Below are 7,538 nucleotides of genomic sequence, written 5' to 3'. Positions count from 1 at the left end.
GAATCTCAAGAGAAATACTAGAATTCGGAACTTTACTAGGTATGGGAAACATACATGGTATTATAAAAAAAAAAGTGTGAACTTGCATGGAGGTAAAGGCACACACCAATGCAGTTCACTAAATGAACCAGAAAATCACTGGAGGATGAGGGGAGCTCTCCTCCATGAACCAAAAAACACTGGGCACTACAGTGCCAGTGGCACAAAGCCAGAGGAACAAGGGGAGGCAGAACAATGGTGAAAGAGGGGTGACCCTCACAAAAATGCATGATAAAATAGACCAGATGGGCAAGTATTGCTCGCCATCGAGACCCAGGGTCCCACAAGCACTGGTGACCCAGTGACACTCGCCCACTACCTCCAGAGAAGACTGAGCAATGGGGGACCAAGAATGCTCGCACAAAGGAACCAAGGAGAATGAGCTCTGGTGGCTGAGAGGCACTGACCCACAGGACTCAGAATCCTTGGAAGCTTCAGAGAGTATCTGTCAGGCCAATGTCTGTTACTTCAGTGATGGCGGAACTGTTGTGCTTATTCCACAGTCTCAGGAAGTCCTCCATGCTGGTGGTAAATTATTCTCTGCCACATTTCATGGTGTCCTGCCAAGGTGGGAATTGGCCCTCATCCAAACTCCCAGAGGTGGTTCCCTGGAGAGGGGAGTGCATCCAGTTGCGAGGCACAGAATATCCGGCCACCCCTGGGAAATTTTGCTTTCATACACCCCTCACAAGGACCTCAGAAAGCCTGGGCAGGATCCAGTCACCAAAAGAGCGCAAGCACAAGACAGAGTTCTCTGCGAATGGTGGGTAATGAGTGATAGATCCTGGTCCTCAGTTCCGTTTGCATTGACGTCCATCGACAATTGTCCTGGGGTCTCTGGCTCTGTTGGGAAGCCATTCCGAATGTCTGTAACCAGAGGCCAAGCCAGGTGTTTGGAGAAAAGGACTCTCCCGATTTCTCCACAAGCGTAGGTAGTGTTGACATGGACGGTCTTCAAAGGCCAAAGAGGGTGGTCTGGCAATGGAGGGAAGGCACTCCCCGACACAGTTCATTCAGTGGTCCAGCTGGAGGGAAGCTCAGGGAAAAATGAGCACTGCTGGGTGACAGCTATTCCCCCAAGGACACAGAAGACTGGAGAGACAGTGGTGCTCACCCCCAAGGCCAGAGAAGACTGAACACTGGCGAGGGAAGGGTGCTCCCTCACAGGAACTGCAGAAGACTGAGAACTGATGGGTGAGTGGCGCTTCCGCTCAAGACTCAGGGTTCTCAAAGCACTGGTGGTAAGTCACCCTCCCCCCTGTGACCCAGAGAAGCCGGAGCCCTGGGGAACTAAGAGTGCTCACCCAAATCGTCCACAGAGTCTGAGCACTGCTGGGAGAGGGACACACACCCACGGGACTCAAAGTGACAGAGTACTGGTGGCCCAAGGGGACTTGCCCATAGGACGCACATAATTCTGAGCAATGAAGGGCATGTGTGACTGTCCCAATGTACTCAGGTTTTTCTGAGCACTGCCGGGTAAGGCACACTCATCCATAAAACCCAGAGAATTCAGAGCACTGTGGGACTAAAAGTGCTTAGTCACAAGAACCACAGACACTGAGACCCGGTGGGACAGGAGCATGCCCCCGCAGGGCTCAAAGTCTTTCAGACCTTTTGGAGAGTATTCCACAGCCCAATGTCCCGGTTACTTCAGTGATGGTCGGACAGGGGTGCTTTAACATAGGACTCAGGTAGTCGTGCCTGATGGTGGGAAATTGTCTTGGGCCACACTTCGCACTTTCCTGCCGAGGTGGGAATTTTCCTTCTTCAAAATGCCAGACGTCATTTGCCTTGAAGGAAAGACAGCATCTTTCCCAAGTCACAGAAGTTCCTGACCCTCGCTGAAAAGTTCGCTTTCATCCACTGGTCGCAGGGACCTCAGAGGACCTGGAAAGGATTCATTCATCCATAAGATCACAACCACATGAGCAGAGGTGTGGAAAGGGTGGATAAGGAGTGAAGGATCCTCGTCCCCAAGGCAGTTTGAATTGAGATCCACTAAAAATTGAATTTCGCTTAATAGTGCGGGTTGAGAAGCCTGTCCGAATGTCTACACCAAAGGCCAAGCACAGTACTTGGGACGAGGAAGTATCCAGCTTTCTCCAAGTTTCTTCGGTCGCGTAGACATGGACAGGCTTCCAAGGCCAAAGAAGGTGTTCTTGCATTTTGGAGACAAAGGCACTCTCCCACCACATCCATCGTGCTCCAGGTTGAAGAGGGTTAGGAGGAGAAAAAGCACCAGATGCGGAGCGGTGCTCAAACACAAGACAAACAGTGACTGAGGACAGGTGTGCCAGAAGCACTCACCCACAGGACCCACGGGACTCACACATTTCTGAGCCACAATGTGCGAGTGCGGCTCACCCTCAAAATTCAGGATTCTCTGAGCACGGGTGGGTGACCCAGACTCATCCACGAGACCCAGAGAAGTGGGGGCACTCTGGGACTAAGCTTTCTCACACACATGAACCTCAGACACTCAGCCTTGGTGGCAGAGGGGTACTCACCCAAAGGACTCGAATTCCTTCAAAGGTTCAGGAGAGTATCCCAAACCCAAAGTCTTGGACAGTGGTGCTTTCTCACAGGTCTAAGGCAGTCATCATAGATGAGGGCAAATGGACTTTTGACACACTTCACACTTTCCCCTCAAGGTGGGAAATGCTCCCTTGTCAAACTCTCACAGGGTGTTTTCCCTGGACCAAAGGCAGCATCATTCCCAAGTCACAGAAGTTCCTGACACTCGTTGGAAATTTGGTTTTCATTCACTGCTCACAGGGACCTCAGAGACCCCGGGCAGGCTTCAATCACCCACAAGACCACAACCAGATGAGGGAAGCTGTGGAAATGCTGGCTAATGAAGGATCCTGGATCCCAGTGCTGTTTGAATGGAGATCCACTCACAATTGTCTTTTGGTTTTCCAGCTGTCTTGAGAAGCCTGTCTAAATAGCTCCACCAAAGACCAAACATGGAACTTGTGGGGAAGAAGTGTCCAGATTCCTTCAACGTTCCTCTGTATGTGGACACGGACAGTCTTCAAAGGCCAAAGAAGGTGTCCTTGCATGGGAGAGAAGGCACTCTCCCACACAGATTATTAATGGTCCAGGTGCAAGAGGGCTCAAAGGAGAATGAGCACTGGATGGCTAGGAGGGCTAAATCACAAGACAGAGAGTGACAGAGAATTGGTGGGCAGGGGGCGCTCACCCACAGGACTCAGATATTTCTCAGCAATGATGGGTGAGTGTGGCTCACCCTCTACACTCAGGATTCTCTGAGCACTGCCGGGTAAGGCTTGCTCACCCATGAGACCCAGAGAAGTCTGAGCACTGTGGCACTAAGGAATCTCACCCACAGGAACCACAGACACTTAGCCCTGATGGGAGAGAGAAGGTTGCTCACCAACGGGGACTCAGGGTCCTTGGAACCCGGGGAGAGTATTTCTCAGCCCCTGTCTCCATTAATACAGGATGGTGGGACAGTGGTGATTTTACTCAGGTATCAGGAAGTGATACCTGGTGATCCGTGGTGGTGGGATACTGTCCATTGCCGCATATCAACCCTCCCGGTCAAGATTAATATTCCTCCTGATCCAAAATCCCGTTGGGATTGTTCCCTGGATAAACAGGACCATTGAGGTGCAAGAAACAAAAGATCCTGACCCTCATTGCACATTTGGCTTTCATCTACTAGTCGAGGTGCCTTCAGAAGCCCTGGCCATAAGACCAAAACCACATCGGCAAAGGGATGGAAATGGTGGGGAGTGAGAGATAGACCCTGGTCCACAGTGCTCTTTGAATGAGATCCACTGACAATTGTCTTGGAGTTTCTGGCCCTGTTGAGAAGCCTGCCTGAATGCCTGCAAGGATGGATTTTGTGGAGAGGAAAGGATCCCATATCTCCACGCTTCCTACATAGCATTGACACGAACAGTCTTCTAAGGCCAACAATGGTTTCCCTCCCTTGGAGGGAAAGGCACTCACCAATGCAGTTCATTAAATGAACCAGATGGAAGAGGGATGAGAGGAGACAAAGCACTGGAGGATGAGGGGAGCGCTCTCCCCCAGGACCTACAGAGCACTGGGTACTGCAGGGCCAGTGGCACAAACCCACAGGAAATCACTGCTGGGTAGTACCTCTTGCATATAATACTGAATCCTGTCAGACTAATTTTGCTCACCCACAAACATCATAATTATGGAGTCCTTGTAAGCCGTGGGCACTTGACCACAATATTTAGTGTCCTTCGAAATTTTGAAGAGTATTCCTCTACCTAGTGTCTGTTATTTCAGTGTTAGTATATAGTGGTTCTTTCTCATCAGTGTTTGGTAGTCTTTCTTTATGGTGGTAAATTGTCTGTTACCACATTTCATCCTTTTTTTTCAAGGTGGGAAGTCCTCCTTCTTCAACTTCCTGGAGTGTTTTTTCCTTGGAGAAAAGACAGCATCTCTTCCAAATCACAGAATTTCCTTACACTCATTGGAAATTTGGCTTTCTTCCACTGGTCACAATGATCTCAGATATCCTGGTCAGATTTCATTTATCCATATGTCCACAGTCACATGAGCAAATGTGTGAAAATGGTGATTAATGAGTGAGTGAAGGATCCTGGTCCTCTCTACTGTTTGATTTGAGATCCACTGGAATCATCTTTTTTTTCTGGCTCTGCTGAGAAGCCTGTCTTCATGGCTGCACCAAAGGCCAAGCAAGGTTTTGGAGAGAGGAACAATCCAGATTTCTCCATATTTTAAGTATTTTCATGTGGATAGTCCTCTACATCCAAAAATGAATCCTTACATTGGAGGTAATGGCCACATAGTTATTTAAATGAGACATGTGGCAGAGGGCTCAGTAGAGACTAAGCACCAGAGGGAAAGGGGTGCTCATTCACAATTCCCAGAGTGACTGATAACTGATGGGCCAAGGGTGCTCATCCACAGTACTCAAGATCCCTGAGCAATGTTGGGTGAGGTGTACTCACCAAAGAACACAGAGGAGAGTGAGCACTGTTTGGGGAAGGGCATTCACTCACAGGACCCAGTGGAGACTTAGCAGTAGTGAGAGAATGGCACCACCCACAGGCCCCAAAGCAGACTGAGCACTTGGTGACGGGTACTATCCCACAGGTCCCAGATTAGACTGAACCCTGTAAGCTAGGGGCACTTACCCTATGACCCAGAGGAGACTGAAGACTCCTGGGTGAGGAGTGCTCACCCATGGACCCCGAAGGATCAAAAGTGGGTCAGGGGTGCTCACCCACAGGACTTGAGGAGAATGGGCACTTTTGGGGAATATGTGTTTACCCAAAGGAACCAGGGGACACTGTGGACTGGTAGATGGGGGGTGCTTATCCACAGGACCTTCAGGAGACTGAACACTAGTGGGCAAGAGGTAATACCCACAGGACCCGAGAAGTCTGAGTACTGCTGAGTAAGTGGCACTTACCTACAGGCTGCATTGGAGAATGAGCAATAATTGGTGAGGGGCCCTTGAGGGAACTGAACACTGGTGACAGTGGAATGTGCACCCGTAGGACCCTGAGGAAACAGCACTTGTGCAATAGGGGCACTCACCTGCAGGATCCAGTGGACGTGGGACTGGGTCATGAGTGACGCTCACCCACAGGAACCAGGGGAGACTTGACACTGGTGTGGGAACAGCACTCACAGGAATTAGGGAATACTAAGCACTGATGGGCAGGTGGTACTCATCTTCAAGACAGTTGTGTCTGAGCACAGGTGGGTATGTGGAGCTCACCCATAAGACTCAGAGGGACTGGGTACTTGTGGGTCAGGGTGCTCACCAACAGGACCCAGAGGACACTGCACACTGGTGAGGTAGGAACACTGCCCACAGGCCCCAAAGGAGAATGAGCGGTGCTGAGAGAGGGAAGTTCACCCACAGGACCTAGAGGAGACTGAATAGGAGTGACCTAAGGGCATGCTCCCTCATGATTTGGAGGAGACTAATTAATGCTGGGTGAGGGGCACTCCTCACCAGCATAATCCTGAGGGGCTAACACCTTTAGGCTCACAGGACAGTTAATGTCCTTAGTACTCACGGGAATGTAGTACTGTTCTGAGATGTCTCGTGTTCTGATATATTTGTGCTGATCTCTAGGTCCTATGGTTTCTTCACTGCTCATGGAAAGGGTGCACAGTGTCCTGTGCATCACTGTGTCCTTCCCCATGGCAGACTGGGAAGTCTCCAGATAGTGTGTTGCAGCTCTCCCCACCCTCTCCCCTTTGTATCCAGGAAGTTTGTGATATCATAATGGGCTGGGGGAGGGGCAAGCACAGCTCCTAGGAGAGGGTGTTGGTGCCCTCACTATTGACTGTGTCCCCCAGTCTAACTTTTCCTTGAACTTATGACCTCTACCCCCAATGATTCAAGTCAGAGACCTTAAGATCCTTGGTCAAATTGTTTCTGATTCTGTTGTCCCTTGAGTTCTATGAATGATTCAGTTGGGGATGCTGTTGTAGGCATCAGGGATTTGGGGTTCCAGTGTGACTGTTGAGTTTGAGGATGAGAGCCTCAGTTTCCCATCCACTCCCTTCAGGAGCCACAGGCCTCTTTGTCCCCCACTTTCTCAATAGGGACCCCAGTCCTAGTCTGTAAACCTTGTTTCTTCTGTGCTCAGCCCTGTGACCCCTGGGCCTCTCTTTTCCTTCCTGCACTCCTACAGCCCTTACCAGGCAGGTGCAGACCGCTTGGTGCCTGGCCCTGCTGGGAATCCCACCCAGCCATGCTGTACCTTTCCTTCTGATCCTGACAGGAGTCCCAAAGTTTCCTGTTTGGCCCTCATTAAAGAGTGGGAAGGAAGTCCCACCACAGATCCAGGATCTGTCATAGTCCCCAGGGCTCCTCAGCCAGTGATACTTGTGACCAGACAGAGCCTGCCCCTCCCAACAGACTAGCCCCAGTGTTCCCAGTGCTACGAAGTTGAGACATGTCCTATTTACCAACTTGTCTCCCCCAACAGACTTGCTCAGAGGGTTATGGTTTTTGAGGAGGGTCGATATGTCTGGACCCTCTGAGGATGGAAAGAACAGCAGCACCAGCTGGGGGATGCCTGGGTGCAGAGGTGCCCTGGAGCTTTCTCCTCCTCCACTTCACACTTTTTCCTCCCTCAGAGGTTCTGGCGATGATTCAGAGGGCAGTGTTCCCAAACCCCAGACTCCTCAAAGGACCAAACTGATGGTGTGCTCACATCACAGGGACAGCCTCAGAGCCTGGCTCAGGAGATCCCCTCAGTCCTCGCCCAATTTCAGTTCATCTCCTTCATCAGGGTGGGGAGGGGCACTGGAGTTTGGACCCAGGGGTGCTGTACTACTGAGCTACAGCCCAGCCTTCTTTGGTTTTAATTTTGAGACAGTGTCTCTATAAGTTGCCCAGGTGGCTTCAAACTTGATCCTCCTGCCTCAGTCTCCTGAGTAGCTAGGACTATAGATGTGGGCCACTCTGCCCAGCCTCAACCTTCTTGTTAAACAGAGACCTTCCT

At 50.7% G+C, this 7,538-nt stretch overlaps 1 pseudogene; it reads left to right on the top strand.

Annotated features, from left to right (window-relative positions):
• The first annotated feature begins 377 nt into the window (after window positions 1-377).
• Window positions 378-7,538, top strand: part of LOC124979376 (ras association domain-containing protein 5-like) — a 38,889-nt pseudogene continuing 31,728 nt past the window's right edge.

The sequence above is a fragment of the Sciurus carolinensis genome, chromosome 3 (genome assembly GCF_902686445.1).
Source record: "Sciurus carolinensis chromosome 3, mSciCar1.2, whole genome shotgun sequence".
Taxonomy (NCBI): Eukaryota; Metazoa; Chordata; class Mammalia; order Rodentia; family Sciuridae; genus Sciurus; species Sciurus carolinensis.
Note: the sequence above shows the minus strand (reverse complement) of the source record. Positions and strands in the feature narration are given on the sequence as shown.